Below are 15,034 nucleotides of genomic sequence, written 5' to 3'. Positions count from 1 at the left end.
GTAAAACGTGGAGAAAAATGGCTTTTTTTATTTTTTATTTTATTTTTTTAACCTCAATTTCAATATTGTTTAATTTCAGCTGTTATTTTCTGTTGCAAACCCTTGTAGGATCTACAGAAATTACCCCCTGCTGAACTCAGAATTTTGTCTACTTTTCAGAAATGTTTAGCTTTCTGGTATCCAGCATTGGTTTCACACCCATTTCAGTCACTAACTGGAAGGAGGCTGAGAGCACAAAAAATTGTAAAAAGGGGATATGTCCCAGTAAAATGCCAAAATTGTGTTGAAAAATGGGGTTTTGTGATTAAGTCTGCCTGTTCCTGAAAGCTGGGAAGATGGTGATTTTAGCACCGCAAACCCTTTGTTGATGCCATTTTCCGGGGAAAAACCACAAGCCTTCTTCTGCAGCCCTTTTTTCCAATTTGTTTGGGAAAAAAAAACGAAGGTTTTGCTGTATTTTGGCTAATTTCTTGGTCTCCTTCAGGGGAACCCACAAAGTCTGGGTTCATCTAGAATCCCTAGGATGTTGGGGGGGAAAAAAGGGCGCACATTTGGTGTGGGTAGCTCATGTGGAGAAAAAGTTATGAGGGCCTAAGCACGAACTGCCCCAAATAGCCAAAAAAAAGGCTCAGCACAGGAGGGGAAAAGGCCTGGCAGCGAAGGGGTTAAGGAATGTGGGTGACTGCTTTACAACTGTAGCTCTGTCTTCTCCTGTTGGCTCCAGTCCATGTGTCTCACTCTAATATGCAAACTCTTCAATTGTTGGCATATCGAACCCAGGCCTTTTGACTTTTCCTACGATTGTTTTCTTTAACTTTTAGCATTACGTTAGAGTGCTTGTGTTTTCGTGCTCTCTCTGCCTGTTTTTCCAGGCTCTCCTCCAACGGTCTCTTTCAGCCTGCCCTTCCTTCCATTTCCCCCAGTACGGCATGCTCCTATCCTAAGTTGAAATATTCTTATTTACTATCTACTTATTTTTTTTTTTAGGGGCCTGCGGGTGCTAAGTGCTGCTGGGCCGCGTGTGTCCATTTTCGAGCTTATTGCACACTTTTTTTACGTTTTAATTTACTGTTCCAACATGGCCACCTTCGTGTTAGAACACTAAATGAAAAACAGCCTCCTTTGTCATGCTGCCTCGCAACATCTCCATGATGCAGCAAGCACATTGGCAATCGTTTTGGATTGGGCTTTACTTACTACACAACCAATTTCAAGAGTGCCGACTGAGCATACGCAAGTGTCTTTGCACATGTGTGCAGTCGGCAAAAGCATAGACAATGCCAATACCTTGACAGACACAAAATCTGAGGGCTTTCTTAGTGTTAGTTTTTCCTGTGTTTTTCCTCCACTGTTCATTTTGATTTTGCTCGTTATAAAATACTTGTTTGTATTTAGAAGTTACAGATTGCGGCTAGGTACAAGTTTTGAGCTGCTGTGCAGCTTCAACATGGGATCCTCAATAAATTTGTGAGGTATGAATATCGTCCTCCATGTGCTAGGTCACTTAGTTCAAGAGGGAATAATAAATGTTGCTTATCTGAAGATATTTGTCTACTCTTTCCTTAGTTGAAAAGTAATTTTATGGGTTTATCAAATGTTTTAAATTCTTTGTAGAAAAAGGAGGGAATTTGACATTGTCACTGAAAAGCTGCTGGTTTCTCCGTTATTCAAGTCTTCATTACAGTGACTACTCCCCCCAGATCACTTACTGCAATGAGATTGAAGACCTTTTGAAGGAAGATTTTTTGAAGGATGATCTACAGACTTCAGAAACACTTTTTTTTTTTTCTAAATTCACTTTAAGATTCTACAAACTGTCAGCAAAAAAAAAGGTCTGAGTTCTGATGGTTTCTTATAATTGCAGTTTTTTCATTATGTGCGTGAATATTCTTTAGCAGTGCTACCGTGGTCCGGTAGGTAGCACTGTGTGGCTCTGCCCTGGCTCCATCTTGCACCTGAAGGGATGGAGCAGTGCAGCATATAAGTGGCGCCCTTGCGTGCATACAGCAGTTCTTTTCTTTTCTTTGCCTTCCAGTGTGGATCCGGAGCTCCGCTTTATCCTTGGCGACCTTCCAGTGGTTTACAAATTCTAAAGCTAGGCTAGGCAACTATGTACCCTCTAAAAATGACTGGCTCTAAGCAGTGCCAAAGCTGTGCAAGCAAATGTTGGTCACGAAGTTCAACCTCCTCCCCTCATTGCATGTCTTTGGTGTCTGGGCTCAGGTTACAACACCATGTTGTGTGACCAATGCATCCAAAGATGGTTTGCAACAGAGGGAGAAAGTTGTACATCACCGAGCTTCTGTAGTAGTCTGAGTGTTCCCATGGGTCATGTTCCAAGTTGTAGGCTAGGTCCCTGTACTAGACCCAGGCACAAGCCTATTCCTGCAACTGTTCCACTTTGTGCTCAAAATGTTCAAGTGAGTCAAAGTCCAAGCAAAAAGTAAAGCAGGACTGTACTCCTCCTTCCTATCTAATTCTAAAGACATGGTGCAAGGGCATCACAATCTGACCTGCACTCCTTGAAGGTTGCTGACCATGGAGCAGTTATCCCAGTTAATTCTGTTGTCTCAAGTTCCCCGGACCATTGTTGACCCCCGTAGGAGACAAACCTTTAAAGGTGGCCATGCTGCAAATGTTTAGTGTGCTTTCAACTCCCTAGGATCTACCTTTGGCCTAGAGAGGCGTAGGGGCCTCTATACCTCCTTGTCAGCAATACCAATGGCACATGCAAGTCCTTCAGGTAGAGCGGAAATCCCTGAGTTCCTAGTGTCAAGGCTGCATCTGTGACTCTTCCAGGTCTTGAAGGAAAAGACCCAAGAGCTTCAATAATGGCTGACCGATCCCAGTTTGTCATGCAGAAGCCCAGTCGGAGCTCGTGGTGGTGATGGGTCTATAGCTCCAGAGTTCAGGAGTTTATCTTGGGAAGATGGAGATCTGTAGTTTCCCTGGACTCCAGCAGAGAACTAGCACTCCATCATCCTTCTGGAGCGGAGCTTCCTTGAAGGCTTTCCTGCATCCATCAAGGGAATAATAGTACAGGCTCTCAAGGACAACACCACCACCTTGTGGTACTGCAACAAGCAACATGGGCTAGGGTCCTGTGCCAGGAGACGTTCTCCCCTAAGGTCGTTGAAGAAGCAGAACATATTTCCAGCTGCCAGCCACCTGCTTGGATCCCTGAATGCTAGAGCAGATGAATTGAGCATAGATCATCTGGCAGACCACAAGCAGCACCTGGATCTGCATCTTGGAGGTGTGACAGTGTGACAGAGTGTGTTCAGTGGGGAGATCTGTGATCAGATCAATTCGCCACCACTGACGGCACCAATGATTTCCACAAGAACAGTCATTAGGATATGTGTTCTGGCTGGCATGGAACACGGGACTCCTGTCACCTTTCTGCCATTACCTATCTTGTCCTAGGTTCGGAAGAAGATCAAGAGCGACTAGGCCCAAATCATCCCAGTTGTCCCAGACTGGGTCAGGATAGAGAGAACTTCTGAACATGAGTAAGTGTCTTCCGGTCAGACTACCACTTAAGGAGCACCTCCTGTTTCAGCAGGTAAGTCCTCCACAAAAGTATCCATATGTGCTGGCCTTTTGGGCAAGTTTCTTGCCAGGTGTGGTGCCTGAAATAGTGACCACTCACAAGCTAAGCAGCCAGATTTTTTTTAATTTTTTTTTTATTTGTTTAACTTTTGCCCAGCAAGGCTTTGCTTTGGGCACTCTAAGAAGTTATTTATTGGCTCTGTTGGTCTTTCTGTGTATATTGGATTAGCTGCCCTTGTTTGAATCTCCAGTTCTGGTGTAGTTTTTTAAATGTTTGTCATATTTCTTTCCTCCCAAACCATTTGCTGCCACCGTGTATCTAAATTTTGCCTAGATATTTCTTCTATGTTCACTCATTGAGCTTCTGCATAGTTGATTGCTGCGTTTCTTGACCCTGAAAACTGTCTCTTGTTGTGATTACACCAGTTCATCACATGAGTGAGCTGCAGGCACTTTCAGTGCACCAATCTTACACCACCACCTTTCCGGTCAGATTGGTGCTGAGGATTCTGGTGACCTTTTCACCAAAGCTGTGACTCTTCCACATTGGACAGTCTATCTCTCTACTGATTATCTTTGCTCCCCCTCCTTCCTCTGCCCCTGTAAAAAAAGAAGAAAAATGCTCAATTGATTAGACTCCAAAAGGGCTTTGACTTTTTAAATTGTATTTTCCAACAGTGATGGAGAGGACTGTCAGTATGGTGTGAGATTTCTTGGAGTTAAGAAAGGATGTGCAGAAGAGGACCCTGTTGAGGTTGATAGTCTTCTTCATCAAGATCTGCCACACACTGGCCAAGAAATAGCCAGTTTGAAGAGGGTTTGAAGATCCATTCCACCAGAATTGGCACAAGGAGTGCCTGTTCTTGATATCTTCCAGGCAGCAACATGGGTGTTGTGCATACATTCTTGAAATATTACTGCCTTGCCAGTCGGGTCCAAAGAGAATTTCACCTTGCTTGACCAGTCCTTGTAGATTTTTTAATAGACCCCTGCCCAAACCCTCAGTATTTGGGAGGTACTGCTTTGGTATCTGCTCTAAAGGTGAGGAAGCTGCAGCTGTAGTTTTAACTAACCACAGATGCCACACTGTCCTCTACCTCCCGTTCTTTCGCGTGTTCTCTTTTTGACATCTGAAAAGGTTCCATATTGGAGATAAGTACACAGTCGGCAACAATTTTTTTTAACCCTCTGCGTCTGAGAGCTCAAAGGGAAAAGACAAACTGTCATCAGCGTGTGGGGATGTCACTTCTATCCAGTGCTGCTCTTGTCACTCTGGGGTGGTATGCGGCCAGTACAGAGCTGCAGGAGCTTTGCTGAAGAAAATTCTCTGGATCCAGACTGGCCCTAGAGATATTCTACAATTGAGTAATCTGTGCTTAATTTGAGTATTCACCAAAAGGAGCATTACCAAACGTAGCTTTAATGGAGTGAATGAACAAGTTATAAGTACATTTGAAATAAATTTTCAATTATTTTTTTGTAAATCACAAAGATTTTCACATTTTCCTGGTACCCTTCAACTGCTGCACATTTCAGGATCTATATATATATGCTCAGCTACTTGTACATATACATATGTGAATTTACCAAAATGTAACGCACAAAAACCAATTTATAATTTGTCTTTCCTCCACAGGGAGAGTATTTTATTAATTCATGGATAAATCCATTCTGCTACACCTCATCAATCTTGGGGATGTTGCTTCCTCATTCCTGCCATGAGAATGCACATACTCCTAACAGAGCTAAACCCGGTAGTACTTGTTGTATTGGGAAATGATCTGAAAAGAGTTTGACACTAACAACATTTGAGTTTGTAAAGGTGGTTGTTTGCCTACACACATTTGGGGGTCTGAAAAAGGCTACTGACTTACCCTAAAAATATTTTTCTCACTCAAATTCACCAATTTTAATATAATTTGTTATTAAATCCAATTTGTGAGGACATCATCTCAATGTTCATGATTGACTGAATCTTGAATTCATGAGTCACTAATTCAGAAATAAGATTTTCCCCTGTAATGACTTATTTGCACATCTGAGTTGAACGTATATACACATATTTGTTGGATCTGGGCCTCTTTGCAGGATTACCCCGGAATGTTTTGCCTTCATGCTTCCTGTTTTCTGAATTTTATTTTTGTTATCACTAGGACTCTATGCACTTTACCACTGCTAACCAGTGCTTCTGCTCTCTCCCTAAAACATGATACAGTTGGCTTACACCTGATTGGCATATTTAATTTTCTTATAAGATCGTTTGACACTACATGTAGTCAGAGCCTGTAAATTACATGCTACTAGTAGGCCTGCAACACTCATTATGCTAACTACTTTAAGTAACCCCTTAATACATTTCTCAGGCCTGCCACTGTAGTTTGTAATGCAGTTTTTAAATTGCCAATAGCTATATCTTCACATGCTGATCACAAGACTCCACCACATTGACATCCAAGGAGACTTGCTCATATGGATCATCTTCCTAAACGTAAGAATACAGAGGATCGATATGCCCCTTGTATGTCTTTGTCGATGCTCCAACCTAGTAAGTGAACAGAGAAGCCATTCTAAGTACATGTGAAGGACACTGTAATTACGAGTTCCTCAGCTACATGATGCCTACACTGAAGCTAGGGATGTTTAGTATTCAACATCTTGTATTAAACCCTCACTGATTCCAGGGATAGATGTGTTAATGCATGCACAGAGAGGGCACCTTAGAGGTGTTGCCTGAAACCTGGTCAAAACCAGTGCAGCCACCTTAGAGTTCTGGCCTCCTGAGTTGAAAGCTAACGCTTCCGAGGGCTCAGACCAAGGCCTACTCTAGGCAGAGGTGTGACCTCCTCTCCCAGGCTGGATGGACATTCCAGGGCACAGAGCTTCAAAGGCCTTGCTGCCTTTGAAATGCGACCCAGGCCTCTGCATGGTATAGAAGGCTGACCTCCAGTCCCTGACCCTACTTGTGGCAGAACTGGCAGGAAAATTCGTTAAATTAGGAGTGCCCACTTCACGCCAGTCCCACCCCGAAGGTGGACAAGCTGAAGTGGACACTACTGTTTACATTTCTCCATATTGTGTGTAAGGTCTTAGGCCAATGTGGTAAGGGCTATGTCCACTTCCCCAAAAGAATTGGTCATACAAAGGGTGTAGTAACTAAAGGTGAGTAGCCTATTGGTGACCATCTGGCACTCCCCAAAATTCAGTATTTATATGGTACCGTAGAGCCCAGATTCCTGTTGACCTAAGAAGAGTCAGACAACAAAGAAGTTGCACCAGCAGAGAAGCCTGCCAATGCCAACTGACTTGGCCCCGGCCCATCTGCAGTCCTCAAAGATCCTGCACCAAAGATAACTTGTCTTGCAATCCTGCAGCCTCCAAAGGCTTGCCTGCCTTAGATAAAGACCAAAAACTCCTGCGGACAGGGGACCTGGCCAAAAGAAGCCAACCCCAAAGAAGAAGCATGCCTGAGCAATCACAAAACTGCCTCTGGATCCACCTCTGCACCTGACAACGGCCCGAGTCCAAGTGGGCCCCCACCGGTCCTGTGAAGGTTCCCCAGCACTTCTGAACAAGAGCCCACCATGAGCTTTTCCCTGCTGGACTCCACAGCGATACCTGCAGCCTCAATCCGAGGACTACACCTGACCACGACCTGTCATGTAAGCTGTTTCTGATGCCAAAAAATACCCCTGCATCCGGAGCCCATTGGCTTTGGGGAAGTGGGCCGATGGTGTACGTATGACCCCTGGAATCTCTGCTTACCTGGCAGCTGTGGGTAGTCCTCGCCTGGCACCCTGTCCTAAGTCTGCAGCCTGTTTCTGAAACTGATCTTCTCCGTTGGATAAAATTGTGTGACCAATGCTGTGTTGACACACTGCACCCGGCCACCCCTGTGCCTCTGAGGGCATACGTTTGGTGCTGCCTTTTGGCCCTCTGGTGCTTACCTGAACCCCAGGAGACAAATCTCTGACACCGCTTATACATACCTGTGAGCAGCTGTAGGAAGTTGGCTCTGTTTGCACTATTTCAAAGTAAGGAATAGTATGCACAGAGTCCAAGGGTTCCCCTTAGAGGTAAGATAGTGGCAAAAAGAGATAATACTAATGCTCTATTTTGTGGTAGTGTGGTCGAGCAGTAGGCTTATCAAAGGAGTAGTGTTAAGCATTTGTTGTACACACAGAGGCAATAAATGAGGAACACACACTCCGAGACAATTCCAGGCCAATAGGTTTTTGTATAGAAAAATATATTTTCTTAGTTTATTTTAAGAACCACAGGTTCAAATTTTACATGTAATACTTCAAATGAAAGGTAGTGCAGGTAAGTACTTTAGGAACTTTGAATAATCACAATAGCATATATACTTTTCAAATAAATCACATATAGCTATTTTAAAATTAGACAGTGCAATTTTCACAGTTTCTAGGGGAGGTAAGTAATTGTTAGTTCTTGCAGGTAAGTAAACCACCTACGGGGTTCAAGTTTAGGTCCAAGGTAGCCCACCGTTGGGGGTTCAGAGCAACCCCAAAGTTACCACACCAGCAGCTCAGGGCCGCTCAGGTGCAGAGTTCAAAGTGGTGCCCAAAACACATAAGCTTAAATGGAGAAGGGGGTGCCCCGGTTCCAGTCTGCCAGCAGGTAAGTACCCGTGTCTTTGGAGGGCAGACCAGGTGGGTTTTGTAGGGCACCGGGGGGGGACACAAGTTAGCACAGAAAGTACACCCTTAGCAGCACGGGGGCGGCCGGGTGCAGTGTGCAAACACATGTCAGGTTTTCAATTGGAATCAATGGGAGACCAAGGGGTTTCTTCAGCGATGCAGGCAAGGGGGGGGCTCCTCGGGGTAGCCACCACCTGGGCAAGGGAGAGGGCCTCCTGGGGGTCACTCCTGCACTGGAGTTCCGATCTTTCAGGTCCTGGGGGCTGCGGGTGCAGAGTCTTTTCCAGGCGTCGGGATCTGGGAGTCAGGCAGTCGCGGTCAGGGGGAGCCTCGGGATTCCATCTGCAGACGTCGCTGTGAGGGCTCAGGGGGGGCAACTCTGGCTACTCACGGTCTCGTAGTCGCCGGTGAGTCCTCCCTGAAGTGTTTGTTCTCCACCAGTCGAGCCGGGGGCATCGGATGCAGAGTTGCAAGTCTCACGCTTCTGGCGGGAAACGCAGTTGTCTTGAAGTTGCTTCTTTGGAAACAAAGTTGTATTCTTTGGTGAACAGGGCCGCTGTTCTCGGGAGTTTCTTGGTCCTTCTAGAGCAGGGCAGTCCTCTGAGGATTCAGAGGTCGCTGGTCCTGGGGAAAGCATCGCTGTAGCAGTATCTTTTCGAAGTGGGGAGACAGGCCGGTAGAGCTGGGGCCAAAGCAGTTGGTGTCTCCGTCTTCTCTGCAGGGTTTTTCAGCTCAGCAATCCTCTTCTTCTTAGGTTGCAGGAATCTGGTTTCCTAGGTTCTGGGGAGCCCCTAAATACTGAATTTAGGGGTGTGTTTAGGTCTGGGAGGGCAGTAGCCAATGGCTACTGTCCTTGAGGGTGGGTACACCCTCTTTGTGCCTCCTCACTGAGGGGAGGGGGGCACATCCCTATGCCTATTGGGGGAATTCTCCTTCTACAAGATGGAGGATTTCTAAAAGTCAGAGTCACCTCAGCTCAGGACACCTTAGGGGCTGTCCTGACTGGCCAGTGACTCCTCCTTGTTTTTCTCATTATCTCTCCTGGACTTGCCGCCAAAAGTGGGGGCTGTGTCCAGGGGGCGGGCATCTCCACTAGCTGGAGTGCCCTGGGGCATTGTAACACGAAGCTTGAGCCTTTGAAGCTCACTGCTAGGTGTTACAGTTCCTGCAGGGGGGAGGTATGAAGCACCTCCACCCAGAGCAGGCTTTTGTTTCTGTCCCCAGAGAGCACAAAGGCCCTCACCACATGGGGTCAGAAACTCGTCTCTCAGCAGCAGGCTGGCACAGACCAGTCAGTCCTGCACTGAACAATTGGGTAAAATACAGGGGGTATCTCTAAGATGCCCTCTGTGTGAATTTTTTAATAAATCCAACACTGGAATCAGTGTGGGTTTATTATTCTGAGAAGTTTGGTACCAATCTTCCCAGTATTCAGTGTAGCCATTATGGAGCTGTGGAGTTCGTTTTTGACAGACTCCCAGACCATATTTTCTTATGGCTACCCTGCACTTACAATGTCTAAGGTTTTGCTTAGACACTGTAGGGGCATAGTGCTCATGCACCTATGCCCTCACCTGTGGTATAGTGCACCCTGCCTTAGGGCTGTAAGGCCTGCTAGAGGGGTGACTTACCTATGCCACAGGCAGTGTGAGGTTGGCATGGTACCCTCAGGGGAGTGCCATGTCGACTTAGTCATTTTCTTCCCACCAGCACACACAAGCTGGCAAGCAGTGTGTCTGTGCTGAGTGAGGGGTCCCTAGGGTGGCATAAGACATGCTGCAGCCCTTAGAGACCTTCCCTGGCATCAGGGCCCTTGGTACCAGGGGTACCAGTTACAAGGGACTTACCTGGGTGCCAGGGTTGTGCCAATTGTGGAGACAATGGTACATTTTAGTTGAAAGAACACTGGTGCTGGGGCCTGGTTAGCAGGGTCCCAGCACACTTCTCAGTCAAGTCAGCATCAGTATCAGGCAAAAAGTGGGGGGTAACTGCAACAGGGAGCCATTTCTTTACAGCAGCGCATCTTCATTCACCCCCAGTGCCACTGGTTAACATTGGGCACCCAACTCCGAATTTGACCTCTGCACCCAGCTGTCCTGTTGCCGCTGGGGGTGCACTCTTGGTGCCGATTTAAACCTTTCCTGGTGTTGATCTAAAACCCCGAAGACTGTATTTCTAAGTTGTGTACTTATCTGCAAAACTGCATTTTTGTTTTCCTCCCGTAGGTTAACATTGAAGAGCCTGAAAATAGCACTGTCTTTGTTTTTTGTTTTTGTTTTTAACTGAAAAGTATTTTTACTTTAAAAACTGCTTACCTTGTAACAAAGTTGTTTGGTTCAAAGTATATATAAAAGCAACTGTAAGACAGTGAGACATTCATTTATGTCAAAAGGTGTTTCTGCTGCCACCATACCAGAACCGTCAAGATCTGGGACATATATAGGTATCCCAAGGAGAACCTCATAGCGAGTTCTTCCCCCAACGACCGTCTTGGCAGATTATTCAGTGCTCTCTAGACCCCATATAGGTGACGAAGCCAGCTTCGGCCAGAACCTAATACTCTAGCTGTTAAGGACTGCTTTATATCAGGGTTCTGCCTCTCCACGAATGAATTTCCATCGGGATGGTACGGTGAGGAGTAATGGAGTTCAACACCCATCATCCCCATGGTGTCCCTCAAAGTCTTAGAGGCAAATGCATGGCCCTGGTCCGAGTGGAATGCTGCTACCGCCGATGTACCGATAAAGATCAGCAAATCTTTTATAACAGTTTGAGCGTCAGCTGACCACTGCGGCCATACCCACAGGAATCTAGAACAAGAATCTACAGTGACTAGGATGTATTTGTATGCAGCATCCAGTTGGAGTGGACCACAATGGTCCAGGTACACACATGGCCTGTTAGACACTACAAGGGATGTCTGTGGTGGGTGTTTGATATTAGAGCCCTTTATTTGCTGGCAAATGTCCCAACAAAGGAAGTATTGCTTTGTCTGTCTGTATAGACCCGGCCACCAGAATCTTTTCTGTAAGAGTGTTACCATGGCTGAAATACCAGCATGAGCAGAAGCGACACCCTCATGCGCTGCTTTTACTAGATCTAATCTCTGGTCTTCGTTGGGGATTGCTCGATCTCCAACCCCAGGAAGTGTTGCATAAGCAACATTCTGTGCACTGATGTGGTAATAATATTTTGTAGGGTACCCTTTCGGGAGAGACTTTCCTTCAGCCGAAGCTTTCACGGCAGTCTCAATTTCATTATCCAATCTCGTATGGGAATGAGTCACTGCAGCCCCAGAAGCTGTAGCTACTGCGGATTTGGCTGCTTCGTCAGCCAAAGTATTGCCGATCACGTGTACTCCTATACGTTGGTGGCCCAATGTATGTACTTCATGGACACACAGTAGCTTATCCTTGAGATCCGCCACTCTCCGCCACAATGTCTTGTGTTTTATGGTGTTCCCTTTAAAATCTCTAAACCTGGTCAGTTTCCAATGATGAAGATAATCATTGTAAGACTGAACACAGTAATATGAATCAGAGACTATCAAAGTCAGTCTTCCTGTCTCCGTTTTTTCTAGCGCTAAAATAAGGTCTTTGAGTTCAGCTAACTGAGCTGTGTCATCCCCTAGGGTCTGCGTGCAGGTGTTATGAAGGTAGATAACTCCATCCTTCATCACTCCACTCACGGCTGCGCAAGCGGCTGAGTATTGATGTTTGGTGCCTACAGCTGGTTGAGCTGAACCATCAGTATAAATGACAGTATGCTAGTTGTCTAAAGGCAAAAGATGTAGAGGATCGGGGCACTCCAGTTCGTATTAGAGAAATTCTTGTGTCTGAAGTTTCGGATCAAAAATATAATCAACATCAGTAGCTGTCAGAGAAGTGGCCCAATAAATCCAGTGTGGATGTAATGCTTTAGCATTAGGAACGCTCGCTTTGGTGACTGCCTCTAAAGCTGGTACCAGGGTAACGACAATGATGTGTTTCCCCTGGGCAAGTGACCTCTCTTTTATGACAGCCATCCGAACTGCAGTTAGAATTTTTTCTGTGGGTGCGAAGCGTTGCTCTGCATTTGAGTTTAAATGTGATTTATATGCTATGGGCACCGTGTCATCCTCACTGAAGATGACATAAGTAAACCCAGTGGCACCAGCAATTACTCTTATGACCAAATTCTTTTTATTGTCACATGTTTGCAAGTGTTTTGCTTCCAGCATGTCTTGTTGCAACTCCCTAAGGATGCGTGTGTGTTCAACTGTCCAGTGTCTGCTAGAAAAATCTGGACGTATTAAGTCGTGTAGTGGTTTGATACGTTGTGCATAGTCAGGAATGTATGTTCTGCCAAAATTGAAAAAAACGGGTAAAGACTGTAGTTTCTTTACCATATTTGGTGGGTGCAGTTGTGCAAACTTCTCCAGGAAGTGCGGGGCCAGGCTCTTTCCTTTGTTTGATAGCTCGTATCCCAGGAACAATACACTGAGGAAGGCGATCTTACTTTTCTTAAAGTTTAATTTAAAACCGACTTCTGCAAACCCCAAAATTATTAGATCGAACCTTACAAGATGAATGTTCAGGTTGTCATCTGTGAGATAAATGTCATCCACATAGGATAATGTCTCAGGGTCAATATCATGTAATATTGATGTTACTCAGGCTAGGAACAGCCCTGGACTATTCTTACAGCCCTGGGGTAAACGGCAAAGTGTTTTTGTGAGCCAAATGAGAATGCACTCTGGTCCCGACTTCCTTCCGCTAAATTCTGGCAGAAGAATCTGTTGGAAATATCCAACGTTGTTTTATATTTTTTGAGCACTATATTGTTTATCAGTGCCATGCCATGTGAATTTTTTATAGCATATATACATGTATGACTGTTTAAATGTCTGTAATCTAAAACTATTCTGTAGGAATGGTCTGGCTTCGCAGCCGGAATAACAGATTATTCATTGCAGAGGTGAAGGGCTCAGCTACCCCCTGATATTCCCTCACTGAAGCTTTAGCCTCGTGTTTGACTGGAAATTGTGTTTGAGGCTGGGGTGTAGACCTGATAGGTATTACATGACACTGAAGACTCCCTGTCCCAACCTACATGATTGCGGTATAATGCAGGTGCTTGCGCTAGAGCCCAACTGACAGCGTAGGCTTCCTTTTTTGCCCCTGGAACAAGATTAGAGAAAGAAGGGAAAATGACATCTTTCCCATGTAGGAGTTTACGGACGTGTTTGGGCGGTGTAAAGAAATGGCTCCCTGTTGCAGTTACCCCCCACTTTTTGCCTGATACTGATGCTGACTTGACTGAGAAGTGTGCTGGGACCCTGCTAACCAGGCCCCAGCACCAGTGTTCTTTCACCTAAAACGTACCATTGTCCCCACAATTGGCACACCCCTGGCATCCAGGTAAGTCCCTTGTAACTGGTACCCCGGGTACCAAGGGCCCTGATGCCAGGGAAGGTCTCTAAGGGCTGCAGCATGTCTTATGCCACCCTAGGGACCCCTCACTCAGCACAGACACACTGCTTGCCAGCTTGTGTGTGCTGGTGGGGAGAAAATGACTAAGTCGACATGGCACTCCCCTCAGGGTGCCATGCCAACCTCACACTGCCTGTGGCATAGGTAAGTCACCCCTCTAGCAGGCCTTACAGCCCTAAGGCAGGGTGCACTATACCACAGGTGAGGGCATATGGGCATGAGCACTATGCCCCTACAGTGTCTAAGCAAAACCTTAGACATTGTAAGTGCAGGGTAGCCATAAGAGTATATGGCCTGGGAGTCTGTCAAAAACGAACTCCACAGCTCCATAATGGCTACACTGAATACTGGGAAGTTTGGCACCAAACTTCTCAGAATAATAAACCCACACTGATGCCAGTGTTGGATTTATTAAAAAATGCACACAGAGGGCATCTTCGAGACACCCCCTGTATTTTACCCAATTGTTCAGTGCAGGACTGACTGGTCTCCACCAGCCTGCTGCTGAGAGACGAGTTTCTGACCTCATGCGGTGAGAGCCTTTGTGCTCTCTGAGGACAGAAACAAAGCCTGCTCTGGGTGGAGGTGCTTCACACCTCCCCCTGCAGGAACTGTAACACCTAGCAGTGAGCTTCAAAGGCTCAAGCTTCGTGTTACAATGCCCCAGGGCACTCCAGCTAGTGGAGATGCCCACCCCCTGGACCCAGCCCCCACTTTTGGCGGCAAGTCCAGGAGAGATAATGAGAAAAACAAGGAGGAGTCACTGACCAGTCAGGACAGCCCCTAAGGTGTCCTGAGCTGAGGTGACTGACTTTTAGAAATCCTCCATCTTGTAGAAGGAGGATTCCCACAATAGGGTTAGGAATGTGACCCCCTCCCCTTGGGAGGAGGCACAAAGAGGGTGTACCCACCCTCAGGGCTAGTAGCCATTGGCTACTAACCCCCCAGACCTAAACACGCCCTTAAATTTAGTATTTAAGGGATTCCCTGAACCTAAAGATTTAGATTCCTGAAACTACAAGAAGAAGAGGACTGCTGAGCTGAAAGACCCCTGCAGAAGAAGAAAAGAAGACACCAACTGCTTTGGCCCCAGACCTACCGGCCTGTCTCCTGCCTTCTAAAGAAACCTGCTCCAGCGACGCTTTCCCCAGGACCAGCGACCTCTGAATCCTCAGAGGACTGCCCTGCTTCAAGAAAGACAAGAAACTCCTGAGGACAGCGGACCTGCTCCAAAAAGACTGCAACTTTGTATCCAGAGGAGCAGATTTAAAGAACCCTGCAATCCCCGCAAGAAGCGTGAGACTTGCAACACTGCACCCGGCGACCCCGACTCGACTGGTGGAGAACCAACAC

The sequence above is a fragment of the Pleurodeles waltl genome, chromosome 2_2 (assembly GCF_031143425.1).
Source record: "Pleurodeles waltl isolate 20211129_DDA chromosome 2_2, aPleWal1.hap1.20221129, whole genome shotgun sequence".
Lineage (NCBI taxonomy): Eukaryota > Metazoa > Chordata > Amphibia > Caudata > Salamandridae > Pleurodeles > Pleurodeles waltl.
Note: the sequence above shows the minus strand (reverse complement) of the source record.